Here is a 13,819-nt window from a genome sequence, read left to right on the forward strand (position 1 = left end):
TGACTGCTCTGCTTGGCCGGGCTCCAGAGACAGGACACGTGCTTAATCTTTTTCTTTCTCTTGCCCCTCCTCCTTCCCACCTTTGCCGCCCCCTGGGAGGAAAGGGAGGAGGGCGGCGGGATTGGCTGCTCGCCGCCGGAGGGGCGGGGTCTGCGCCCCAGGAGAGCCCGGAGAGCCGCGAGGGAGGGAAGGAGCGAGGGGGCTGGGGAAGGGAGGGGCCGGGTGCGCGGTAGAGGGCGGAGCTCGGCGGGGAGCTGGTGATGCGCTGCCGGGAGGGGGCGGTGCGCGCGGAGCCGGCCAGCTCGGCTCACACTCCGCGGCGCCGGCCCCAGCCTGCGGTCCCCCCCGCACCCTCAGGCCGGACCTGCTAGTGGGGACCCCCCCGCACCGGGAGCCGCCCCCTCTCGGGTAAGCGCTCGCTGTGTGCTCAGCACTGGGGGTGTTTTTCCAGGGAGGGGAACGCTTGTTGGATCCCGGGATGGGGAAGGGGAAGCCAGCATCCTCAGCCCGGGGCCCCAAGTCGGCAGGTGAAGCGGACGGAGGTCCCGGCGGGGGCCGCGCCCCTCTCCCCTCGCATTCACTCCTGGGGTGGGTGGGGGGCGACAGGGTGTTGTGGGGTACCGCGCCGCCCCGCCGGGCACTACTTGCTGCTGCCTGGAGGGGACTCCCCGCTGCCGTCGCCCTGGACCCGCGGACCCCAGGACCCCGGGCCGACCCCCGAATCCCCAGAACCCTCACCCCCGGACCACGCCCCCGGAGTAGCTCCCGTCCCTGTCCCTGAACCCCGGGACAGCCAGGGAGCTGTAGCGAGTTTGCATTGGGGGATCCCCGCTCTGCAAAGATGCTTTTATGGGTTTTTTTTTTTTTTGGCGGGGGTTTGTTTGTTTTTGGTTTGTGGGGCGCAGTCAACAGCCTGTGGCTCATCCGCCACGGGGTGGAGGCTAACACCTGGTCCGGCAAGACCTTGCCGGCCTCGGCGTCCTCCTTGGGCGCGGGGAGGTGCGGGGGTGCCGCCGCCCGCCCATGCTGGCTGTGAGCCCTGCTCCCGGGCCTGAACAGGCTGAGCGTGTTCCAATTAGGAAAAAAGTCGTTAAGTTATTGCCTTTCGTTCCGTTGATTGGAAGCGATGAGGTAGATGCCTTATTTTAATGTGCTGGTGGAGTCTGGTTTGTGAAGCCACGGCGTTTCATTAAGTTCTGGTTCTGAGTCCCTGCGGACCCTCACCCGGTGATCCAGGCAAGACTGCAATACTTCTGTGATCCTTGAGCGCGGGTCTCACGGAAGCTGCTGGAGGTCGTCATCACGGAAGACAATGTCGACCTCACAGTGAGCGCTGGCGTGGGGCTTTTTGTACAGATCGGATGCAGAACAACCTTGTGTTTCCTATTTAAAGCGGGGGGAGCCCGGAATGTTAACTCTAGATCAGACTTAGCCTCTAACTGAATTTGAGGCCTAGATACGTCCTGTAATGCTGTGAAAATAATTATCGTGTTGAAATCGGCATCTTCTGGCTTCTCGGTTTCTGTAGTTGGCATGCTTTTAAAGAACTTACAGACTTGGAACTTTGACTGAAGTGCCATAAAAACATTTCAGCACACCATGGTGTCAGAGGCTCAGAAAATTCCATTCTAACCCTGGTTTGGCAATGTGGGACCTGGACAAGCCCCTCTACTCAACTGGCTTTTCTAAATACACCCACTGCCACTTCTGTGGTGTTTGTTTGGTTTACAATATTTAAGACTTTGATACAAAAGTGATGTATTCATGTTTGACCTTTTAGCATCCTTGAGTTTGGCTCCCCAACTCCTGACTTTGCCTTTTGTCCTGTTTGAGGCCCCATGTCTAAGCCACCAAACCACCTGAAAGCAGTGTTTCCTGAGAGTTTCTTCCACCTCACTGGCTTCACCCCCTAAGCTGGCTATGGATAGTAAACCCTGCATGACCCGACCCTTCCCCTTGCATAGCAACAGGAGGGTCTCCGCTAAAGGACAAAGCAATGTGGAGTATTTATCAATTGTCTGGCCATCAGATCTATGACCTAATCCTGTTTTTCCTTGACTGGGTCTCCCTGCTCCTCTCTTCTCCCATGGGTACCAACTTCCTTCCTGTGCCTTTAATACAGATGATCGTGCCCATATAGAGGCTCAAATATTTCCATGGGAGATTCAAGCTGCCGTTCAAAGAGCTTTAAATGACTACTTTTCTATAAATCAGGAAAGGGTAACATAATTTTTCAAAACCAACAATAACCAGGGCACTTTGGTTCTCATTTTTGGAGGATATGATTCTTCAGGGATTAAGATTTAATGACTCATTGTCTGACACATAAATATGGCAAAATGCTTGAGGAGCACAAGTCTTTTGAGCCCTTGGTAAACTAACTAAAAGCAATTCCTGAAAGCGTACTCTTAATGTCTGCAATCCGCTTTTTGCAGGGGGTTTCCCCCTTTTCATTGCTTCTAGTTGGTCTTTCAATTGTTCAAAAACTGTAGAGTTGTCATCTTCTAATCCTCTTTTGGGGATGAGTAGCTCTATGGAATTTAAAAGCTGCCATGGATCTTGGATGCTCTAGTCCAGCCCCCACATTTTAAAGAAAGCACCAGTGGTTAAGAACAAGCGATCTGGAGTTAGCTGACCCGTGTGCAAAGCTCACCTCATTAGCACTGGGACCTTGACGGCTCTAAGGGAAGTATTTGACAGATTATTCTGTAATTAAGAAAATGTAGCAATCATAGTTGATCACTCCCTTTCCTAATTTCTTCTGTAAAGTTAGGATAGTAATGGCTTTTACCTCCAGTGTTGTGCTGAGGATTAAATGAAATAATCCCTATGAAGCGTTTGGTACACACAGTGTGCTTTAAAGATGAGCAAGGTAGAGAAGTCAAGCCTCAGGGAGGGAGGGATTTTGCGGAAGGTTCCATGGCGCTCGACTGGCAGAGCTGTGACTTAACCCAGGTTCACTTTTCTTTCCCTTATAACTGTACTTTCTAGAGATGGTGGTTGCATGGAGGCACAATTTTAATTAAATGGTTCACTCTTTGAAAAAAAATCACCTTGTCTCTTTTGACTTAGGAAAAATTTGGTTTCTAATGCAAGATGTTCAGTGTATTCAGGCAGTGATGGGAGTGGAAACATTTTCTAGATATAGACTAACTAAGCCACCTAGTGCTTGTGTGTGGCAGGCATAGCAAAAGATGAGCATTTCTTCAGAGCCTGCATCAATCTTGCTTTATAAAATGGAAAGCAGACCCCAAACCATTCAGACATTCATTCAGAGACATGGGTGTCTGTGCCAAGAAGGACTTACAGACTGAAGGGATGGTTCTCAAGTCATTCAGAGCTACCCCAGGTTCAGATCTGTATTGCTCATGCTAATGAAAAGCAAGAAATGCTGTAGCAAAAATGACAGGTAAATATAAAGCTAATCATCCTAGCTATTGGGGCCCATCTTTATTGCAGAATAACTGGGCTATAGGACATTCAAATGTTGCAGAACAACTTCCAATATGCCAGGGTGATTTCCAGAAACAAGCAGTTAACTACATATCTAAAATAGTTTTCATATAATGGGCCAAGTAAAAATTTCCAAGCCTAAACATCTTTCTTTGGTAGATACTGAATAACGTTTGATGGAAAGCTAAAGTAAGTTGGATTCACAGCTCTGCAAGCCCATAATCCTCCTCTTCTTTCCCCTGCCCTATATAATTCCAGAGGAAAGGCAACTTGAAGAGTGTTAATGTTAGACTACGTTAGAAGAAAAAAAAATTCCAGCCATGCCTGCTTGATGTCCCAACCTGGTGGGAGGAGGAAAGTCAGGTTTTTCACCGGGTCTTTAATTAAGTAAGTTGTTTTGGTAAACTTTAATAACCAGGGTGCGGCGGCATCTAAAGCAGCCACTTATCACTGGCTCTAGGAAGGTCAAACTGTTATAGTGTTTGCCCAAGAGCTAGCAAGCCCTTCAGCATAAGGACAATATTTTACACCATCAAAGGAAAATAAAGTTAAAATGAGGATGAGTCTAGTAATAGCTAAAACGTTGGAATTCTCATAAGAGGGGTTGTTCAATCAGTCAGTCATCATGCTATTAAATTAGCTTTAATTTTTAAAGTAGTACGTGGAGCTAGTTCTCTCTCTTGTCACACTGAGTACTGATCAATTTCAGTGACCTGTGACTGAGCAGAGATGAAGGAGAGCCATGAGAAGAAGTTCTAGATCTGGGGTTAACAAATCTCTTTCTGCAAAAAGGCCAGAGGGTAAGTATTTTAGGCTTTGTGGGCCATGTATGTCTCTGTCCCATACTCTGAATTTAAGGAAAGGGGATTGTTTGTTTACAACTCTTTAAAAATGTGAAAACCAGTCTGCTTGTAGGGTGTACCAAAAAAAGGCTTTGAGACTGGATGGGGCCTGTAGCCATAGTTGGCCGGTCTCTTCCGGATGAAATATCCTATGTGTTTAATATTCTTCAGTGGTTTCATAGAGACCCAAAATGATACATTTCATAGGCTTTAAGTTGTAAGCTCGTGTTCCCTTTTCCCAATTTCTCTTCCATATTTTGTCTCCGTTAGACATAGCAATCAGTTGACATGGGAGTGGCAGTGCCAGATTTCAACATCTGCCTTGAGTTAGATGCTGAATGGAGAGAGAAGCTTGGCTGAGCTGGAAGAAGGCTCACGTTTAAACGGAGCATTGATGACTATACATGAAATGAAATTCGAACCCCTGAGTATGATGCTCTGGGCTCTCCTGGCTTGTCCATACCTGCACCATCTGTTCCCACCATATAAGAGAACTCAGAGAGCTCTACGTGGGCCCTGCTCTCTCTCCCCTTCCCTACAGTGTCAGTATCTGTCTTGTCCCTGGAGCCTTTCTTTGTCTTATTGGCAGAGATTTAGGCAGCTTCACCTCTGGGCTGACATAGGATTTCAAAGGTGAAGCACTTAGAAGCACGGAGGGATACCATGATCCCCACAGACAGCTATCACCTTTCAAGGGTGGACACCGTGCTACTCCTCTAGGTAGCTGCAGGAACCTTGCCTCAATCTTTGGACCAGTCATAGAATGAAGCTCAGACTGTTCCAGGGTGTTGTATGTGATGCACATTATAGCAGCATGCATACGTGATGGGCTGGGCAGTCAGGCCACGCTGAGGTCTCATCCTAGCTTCTCCACCTGACTGATGCGAGTTCCCTCATCTTTAAAGTGGGCATAATAAGAATGACCCCTCAATTGCTAAGAATGAATGAGGGATTTTTTTTTCTTTCTTTCTGTAAAGCATTTAGTTCAGGGTCTGACAATTATTCAATAAATGGTAGCTTTCACTCATTTCAGTGTCATTTATTAAGCACAATGCCTGTCACTGTCTAGGTTGAGCGGTGACTGCAAGAGGGAAGGTCTCCGTGGAGACGCAGTGGTCAGGAAAGGGATCAGGGTCTGGGGGTGGGAGAGCTGAGGTGGTGATGAGCTACCCAAGAATGATTGCCCTGGAAGCCCCTAGAAGGGGGCAGCATTTGAACTGCAGTGTTAATGATATCGATGATTTCCTGTTGTGTCAAGTCTAAGATGCTTTTGAAATACCCCATTTCTTACATACCACTAAGAAAAGCTATCAGTAAAATTGATGCTGTGAGATGCATCCATCAGTTGTGGTAAATACGCATCTTAGAATCAATGAAATGCATTAATATTTGTGCTCAATGAATATCCATTGAAGAAGCTAGTGTTACTCTGTGGTTGGATACAAGATTCTGATGCATTGGTTTACATTGTAATTGAATTTCTTTCCTCTGTTTCTTAGCTCCTAGAAGTTCAGTTGGACCTTGCAAAGAGTAAAATAATAATGCAGTAAATAAAAGCCTTGTAAGAAATGTAGGATCTGATGCATTTTAAAACGTAGTTGAAAACGTTCGTTTTGGTCCCTTGAATGAGCGAAGCATATCAGCAAATCCTGTTTAATTGAAACTGACTTACATCTCACTCCTGTAAGGTGAGGTTGAGCAGTACTCCCAGCTGGGTTATTCCTTCTGGCCACTGTCTAAGGAGAGGTGTGAAGTCTTAGAAGGCCTTCCTAAGGGCAAGAGAGGCTTTAGCTCAGGGCTGACTTCCTTCTGCTTTCTAAATTTTGCATCAACACCTCATCTCTCTTCCCATATCCCAAGCTGTTGATCTTCCTTCTGACCTGGTGGTAGGTAGGTCCTTGCTGACAACCTTACTGACTGTGAAATGGGGGAATGGGGGGCTCCTCCACTTAGACCCGACCCCGGTTTCCACGTGCCACCCCCACACCCCCCTTCCCCCTGAGCCTCAGGAATTTCACATTCCAAACAGTTCTCTTCCAACCTTTCCCATCCTTCTCCCTATTTAGAGAGTGAAATACTGCTTAGGTCTTTGCTTTTCTGACCACCCTCTGAACTCCGAATCCTAGTCAAGGCTTTTTTTCTGCACACACCTCTCCCCCCCCCCCACCCCCACCTTGGCTGCCTTAGAATGAAGTTCAAGTTTAAATAGATCATCGATGACGTCATGTGAAATGCCTTTCCAGCCCTTGAGAGGACTCCCAAGTCCCTCATCCCTGTACTTCTCCTAGGACATTCTCATGTGTGCCCTCTGCTCCAGCTCTCCCTCTTTCCATGTTTCCTTGAACCCCTTGACTTTCAAAGACTTGGCAGGAGTTCTGGTGACTCGTGGCTATCTTTAGCCATCATAAAGTGGGCTTTCATGTTGTGATTTTAATTGTAACCTGTCTCTCAAGCTGTCCCCTAGCACTCAGCAGTATTCTGGCCCTCCTAGGAGCAAACCCTCCTTCTGCTTTCCTGGTGTCTGTGCTTTGGGGCACCGCTTGGCTCCTCCACCCTCTCCCAGTTCTGCTCGTAGAAGCCACAGCAAAGTTCCCTTCTTGCACCCTGTTGGCAAGGCAAAGTGCAGTGCAGACCCTTCCTTTCCTGACCCCTGAGCTGCCTCCGGCCTCCTCCACTGTGATCATGTCCTGGAAGGTCCCCATGTTTTAGGAGGTCTTCAGCAGAAGCCAGTTCTAACTGCAACAGGAAAACTTGGCAACAAGTAGACTCAAGGGAAAAGTAATTCATGGGCATTTTGAGGATGCATCTGGACCTTCAAGTTCAGCTCCCGAGTCAAGCTTTGGTCAGGATGATTTCAGGCTGCCTCTGACCTGGGAAAAGGTGGCCTGAAAGCTGGTTCCTGGGAGAGGGAGAGGGGGCTGGGAAGGAGGTGAGGCTACAAGGAGGGGATGGAGGGGGGCGGTTCACGCCATCACGGACTTGGGCTTGAGGGGCTGTGTGATTACAGACGGTCCTCAGAAATGAACATCTGTGCCTGTCTAATGTGCTCCTGAGAGGGAAAAACTGTAATCTGGGCATAAATATACAATCCTGCACTGCTTTCCCTTTGACTGTAGGAGGCTGTTATTAGTTTAAGCATCTGTGTTGTGCTAAAATACTATAGCTGCCTCAAAGGAGGTTATGGTCTCTGTTTGAAAACAGCTTGCAGCTTAAATGCTCAGGCGTCTCACACTTTTCAGAATGTAAAACAACTAGATACATGAATTATGAAGCATGAGTCAGAATCAGGGATTTAGGATTATTGAGTGGGTGCCAAGGGTGGATAGCAGAGAAGATGAGGGCTTTAAAAATTAATTTTAAAAGAAAGTCTTCTCTGATACAGCAAATGTGGTGACATGTTAAAATTGTTGGATCTCATGGACTATGACCCCCAGGGAGGAATCTGGACCCGACATCATGGGATGGAGAACATCTTCTTGACCAAAAGGGGGCTGTGAAAGGAAATGAAATAAGTTTCAGTGGCAGAGAGATTCCAAAAGGAGCTGAGAGGTCACTCTGGTGGGCACTCTTATGCACAATTTAGACAACACTTTTTAGGTTCTAATGAATTGGAATAGCTAGCAGTAAATACCTGAAACTATCAAGCTACAACCCAGAACCCATGAATCTTGAAGACGATTGTATAAAAATGTAGCTTATGAGGGGTGACAATGTAATTGGGAAAGCCATAAGGACCACACTCCACTTTGTCTCGTTTATGGATGAATGAGTAGAAAAATGGGGGAAAGAAAAAAAAAGGCACCCAGTGTTCTTTCGTGCTTTAATTGTTCTTTGTCACTTTAATTTTTATTCTTATTATTTTTGTGTGTGTGGTAATGAAAATGTTCAAAACTTAATTTTGGTGATGGATGCACAGCTGTATAATGGTACTGTGAACAGTTGAATGTATGCTTTGTATGACTGCATGGTATGTGAATATATCTCAATAAAAATGAATTAAAAAAAAATTGTTGGATCTGGCTATGGGGGAGTATGTTGGAGTTCTCTGTGTGGGTTTTGTATTATTTTTGTAACCTTCCTGAAAGTTTGAAATTATTTCAAAATTTAAAGTTTAAGAAGAAAAAAAAGAGAGAGGCAAGCAGGAGAGAGAGCATTCTACTGTAAGTGAATGTTAGAAAGTGAATATATTTAAGTTAGATGGAAAAACAAGAAAACCTCTTATATGGTGTGTTCTCTTCATAGAGCAGTTTTTAGGGAGTCGTCGATGAGGAATAAGGAAATCAAGGGTGGGCTGTAAGGGAGATGAGAGTGGTCAGGGTACAGAGGAAAATGGGTCCATGGGTGGGCTGATTAGTATTGGCTGTCAGGGAAGGGGCTTTTTGGGAAATAATTGGAAGCTTGTGGAACATAGTTGTGGGGGAAAGCTCAGTGGTCTTGGCTTTTTTTCTGTATTCTCATTGTCCATATAAGATAAACGCTTACCATCTCCTTTAACAATTAAGTGTTTAGAGTAAACTCAAAGAATGCCGCTTAATCGGAATGCTTAATGATGTCCGATATTGAAACTAAAAATGACAACGGAAGTTAATATGAAAATAATGATTTTATGTCCCTTGACCCCTTGTGGTCCACGGGTATGCCACGTCAAGATAAAGCATTGCCTGGCAACTTAGAATCCAGATGATTTCTGAAAAGTGTCATTATTGTGGAACATGCTAATTTTTTGATTTGTTTCTTTTTAGAACTTATCCTGAAATAGAAGCAAATTTTAAGTTCTAAAAACTGAGGTGTGATGAGTTCTAGAATAGCAATGACTTTTGAAACCCAGACTACCCTGGGTAGCAGAAAGAGACCTGTTTTAATTTACAGTCCACCATGAGCAAGATGCAATACTGTCTGCTCTAGACACCATAGTTTAAGGAATTTCCAAATATGAAGTTGACTGCTATTTGTTTTTAACTTCTTATGTAAATGAAGAAGCAAATATATTTATGTACTAGCTAAAGACATACTAAACTAGCTAGCAATAACTATTCTAAAAATCACATTGGTTTTGAATTACTAATATATGCAGAAAACATACTTCCTTGATGTTCAGAAACTATATACCATATTATTGGATGAGAAAATTGTTGGGTATTTTCAATACGCTTACTATATATAGAAATTGAATCTGATTTTTTCATGTGCTTTCTTTGGTTTCTTGTAGTACTCGTTCGCGACAGAAACATGACGTTACTTACGGAAAAAATGGTGTGCATGGAAAAGACGAGTTTGTTTTTATACTATCTGAATATTCATAGTTGAAATGTGAGAATTGTATGGAATTTGGCAGTGTATCCTTTGAAGTTATTGGAAAATGCCTTCTTAAATGAAGATAAGTACCACATAATGAAGATGTTAGGAGGTTTGAATGCATCATGTATGTATAGCACCCAATACTAATAAGCTCCTGATAAATATTGGCTATTTTATTCTTTATTATGTTTAACGCTTGTCACACTTAAAATTTATTCCCTGCTACTAGATGGCTGGAACAATAAATGAACATGAAAATAACTGGTAAAAGTCATCCTGGTGATGGAAGGATCTTAAATTTCCTCAGGCAAAAGCCAGCGATAAGAAAGTGCGAAAGAGAACATTTTAAAAATTATTATTGTTATACTAGAGACCTAATATTCATTACATTCAGGAATTCAGATTAGAATTTGTTTATTCAACAAATATACATTTCCAAGTTCTAGAGATACAGTGAAACAGAACAAGTCTGGAGTAGAAGGGAAAAATTCTATGTAACAGTGTTTTGAAGAAACTAAAACAGGAAAATGAAAAAAAAAGAAAGCACCAGTGGAGAAATCCAGAGGGGCTCAGAGTTAACACATCATAATAGTTCCTTTAGAAAAGTGCTTTTGTTCAAATAACTTTCTGTAATAGGAATCCAGTAGCTATTGGTGTAAAAGTTTTATGGGTCTGTAGTAAATGTGGTACTCTAAATATATATGCTCATTGCCTGCCTTTCACTGGTTTATAGTAAACTTGGAAACTCAACTGGGATTATGTTTATTCTGGAATAGAAACAACGATCAGAGAAACTGTAGTGGTAAGATGTCAGATGTCTTCCTGATACCCAAGCCAGCTGGGTAACAGTATGCTTTCCCACACAGGATCACCACCCTATTCCAAGCCCATAAATAAGCCTTGGGATCATGAGGAGGGCATCTTGGACTTCCATAGGTTGTGATCTCCTGGGTGTTTAGATTTTGCCATATTCGTCTTTTTATTCCCAATAGAGAACATGGTAACTGGCCACCATTGACCTTAATCAATTGTTTGGCCTGAATTTTAATCCAGTTCTCTATTACCACTGTAAAGTAGTCTCATGTTAAAAGCTGCTGTGTGGGTTTTGGATGAAAACTTTAATTCTAGCATACCAACTTAGAGCTTAGAAATGTGAAAATACGTTTGAGGTGTCTATATTTGCTCTTCTCATCTTCAGAATTTAGCAAGTTTATTGGAAAAGCTAAATCTAGCTAAACCACATTGTAAAGAGTGTTTAAGTGGTACAAATAATTGCTCTGTTATTTGCAAATTCAGTTTTCTAAGACAATTCTCCAAGGAAGACATTTATGTTAAAAGGCAATGAATTTTTATAGCCTGGATTTGGCTACTGGACCTATTAGAAAAGAAGTAAATGACATTTCTCTTTGAATGTGCTGATTTAAATTTCTTGGGCTCAAATTGTGAGGCTGTATTGTGTTTCAAAATAAATCGAGAAAAACTACAAAGTAGGGTGTCTGAGCCTCCCACTCTTATTCAGATGCCTTTTGGGATTTATCTACTTGACTTTTCCACAATTGACTTGAAGTCCTCCACCCAAAATGGGACCCATAATCTTTATTTCCAGACCCACCCATAACTTCCTGTGTTGTTTCTCTTTACTTTTCCAATTCTTAGTCAAACCACCCAAATCCATTGGTCATAGCAAGGCATTTTCTTTCCCTTTCTTGCTTTCTACAATCAGTGATTACATTCTCAATAGTTCTCAGATTCAGATTCACCTATCCATGCTCCCTGTTAGACTCTTATCTCTTGCTTGGCCTATTACAGTAATTGCTGAGCCAACATTTCTGTATCTAAAACACAAATCGGACCATTGAATGCATTGTAATGGGGCCTCTTCTAATGGCATAACCAAAGGAAATGTTGATGGTCGAACTTTGGGCATCAAAACAAGACCCGGTTAGAGAACTTTTTGGGCTCTACTGATCCCATTCCCCTTCTCATATCTCAGGCCCTGTCCATGGGCAATCCTCAGGCCTCTGTCTCCAAACCATCCAGAATCCCTCAACTTTTCATGGTCATTGCTGTTCCCACTTGGTCCAACCCACCGTTGTCTCTCCCTGGGTTACATTTGTAGGCTCCTACCTATCTCCTTGCTCCCTACACAACTGCCAGAGTGATTCTGCTAGTTTGTCACCTAGTTCAGACTCCTTGAGCTGTTTCCCATGTCACCCGGAGTCCAAGGCAAGTCCATGCAACAGTTCCCACATCCTCCCCAGTCTTGCCCCTGCTCTGCTGTCTCACCTGTGCTCACAATGTCAACCGCACTGGCTTTATGCACCAGTCATGCTCCAGCCTCACCATGTTTCCTTTACTTCTGCCAGAAACATTCTTCCCTACACAGCCAAGCCCCATTGGCTCCTTTCTTCAGCTCCGTGTTCAAGGGCCCCCTTGTCAAAGAGGTCTTCCTGATCTCGCTTTATGAAATAGAAACCCCTGCATCCAGCAAGCCTTATTCCTCTTACCTGAAGCATTTAGCAGCTTGTAACATGCTGTGTATTTGTTTATTATCTGCCTGCTGCCACTTCGTGGGAGCAGAGACTTGAGTTGCCCAACACTGTATTTCCAGGGCGCAGCACAGCATGAAGCTTAGACATTTGGTGTATAAATAAATATCACCTGGGGAATTGCCACCACTTGCCTATGATTGAGATATATTCTGGTTGTCTGACTCTGTTATACCGTGTTCTAGAACAGAGATTAGCAGCCCAAGGGTGTGTTGTGTGTTTGTGGAGGTAGTGTGGGCAGGAGTAAAAGTGATGGAGAAGCCGCCCTACAAGTCCACTTTCCTCCATTCTTGTGTTCCGACCCCAGGAACACTTGCCCCAGGTGCTCCATCTCTGCCTCTTGTCTGCTGTGTCTGCTCTGTAGCTCTGTTCGTCCTTGTCACTTTGTCTCACTCCTGCTCTCCACTCCACATGGGTTGTCCACACTTTGCTGGTTCCTGCACAGTACCCACAGCACTGAACAAAATCTGTGTGAGGCAGAAACTCAGAAAATACCAAGGAGGTGCCTTACTTAGGGTTACTCTTTTTCTCTGTACTACCGAGTGCTACCTAAACATCACAATAGGCGGTGTGGTGTGGAGTGTGATACAGAGACTCTGAGCCATACTACCTGGGTTCAAATCCTGCCCCCGCCATATACAGATGACATGACCTTGGACAAACTATTTAACCTCCCTAAGCCAATGAGCGTCATTTGACATCTGATGGCGTATTAGTCATGGTTCTCTAGGAAACAGAATTGACAGGAACTGAGATTTTTATAAGAATGTTCACACATGACTGAGGGGATAGGCAGGTCCAAATTCTGAAGGGCAGGCTGCAAGCTCAGAAGCTCTGATGAAGGTTTTCGATGAATTCTCTAGGAGACACTGGCTGGCTGAAGTAGACATAGAAATTCTCTCTTCTGACTGCTGAAACCATCACTTCTCCTTTTAAAGCCTTCAACTGGTTGGATGTGACGTCTCTCACTGTTGAAGGCAGTCTCGTCAGTTGACTGTAGATGTAATCAGCCATAGATACAATCAACTGACTGATTATTTAAATCCATGAAATCTCCTCATGGTAACAATCAGGCCAGTGTTTGCTTGACCAAACAACTGGGCACCATAACCTGCCCAAGTTGACACTTGAACTTCACCATTTCAGAGGGAAATAATGCCAATAATTCTTTAATGGGCTGGCACAGAGCCTGGTCCTAATATACAGAAAAGGTTCGGGAAATGTTAGCCATTATTTTCATCAAAATTTCTTTGATACTCACATCTTTCATGAAACTCAAATTGTTCTTTCCCTTCTCAGAAAGCCAAGTGTCCTTTAATTGCCATTTTATTCAGTTTCAGGTATATTAATCCTTTATCCTAATGTAGATTATCACCTCGTCTGATGCAGGGACCATGTCATATTAATTTATATGTATAAATACTGCAGGTATTTCAAAGAATTGTATTTGTAAATACCCACCAACCTTCCTTCCCTGCTCTATTTTTCTGCATAATGTTTATCTCTGTCTGATTGACATTCTATAATCACTCCTTTGTATTGTTGTTGTCATCTTTCTAGGCTCCACGGAGGCAGGAGTTCATCTTCTAATTAAAGAAATGTCCAAACACACCCAAATAGAGAGAATAGTGTAATGCCGCCCCTCCCCCCAATGTACCCATCATCAGATTCAACAAT

The 13,819-nt window shown here is 44.1% G+C and overlaps 1 protein-coding gene across 1 annotated transcript in view; it reads left to right on the forward strand.

Moving 5' to 3' along the window:
* Positions 1 to 276: 276 nt before the first annotated feature.
* Positions 277 to 13,819, forward strand: part of PLEKHG1 (pleckstrin homology and RhoGEF domain containing G1) — a 229,535-nt gene continuing 215,992 nt past the window's right edge. The window contains exon 1 of the mRNA XM_037819416.1: positions 277 to 408. The gene's annotated coding sequence lies outside the window, so the exon portion shown is untranslated. The remainder of the gene's footprint in view (positions 409 to 13,819) is intronic.

The sequence above is a fragment of the Choloepus didactylus genome, chromosome 2 (assembly GCF_015220235.1).
Source record: "Choloepus didactylus isolate mChoDid1 chromosome 2, mChoDid1.pri, whole genome shotgun sequence".
NCBI lineage: Eukaryota > Metazoa > Chordata > Mammalia > Pilosa > Megalonychidae > Choloepus > Choloepus didactylus.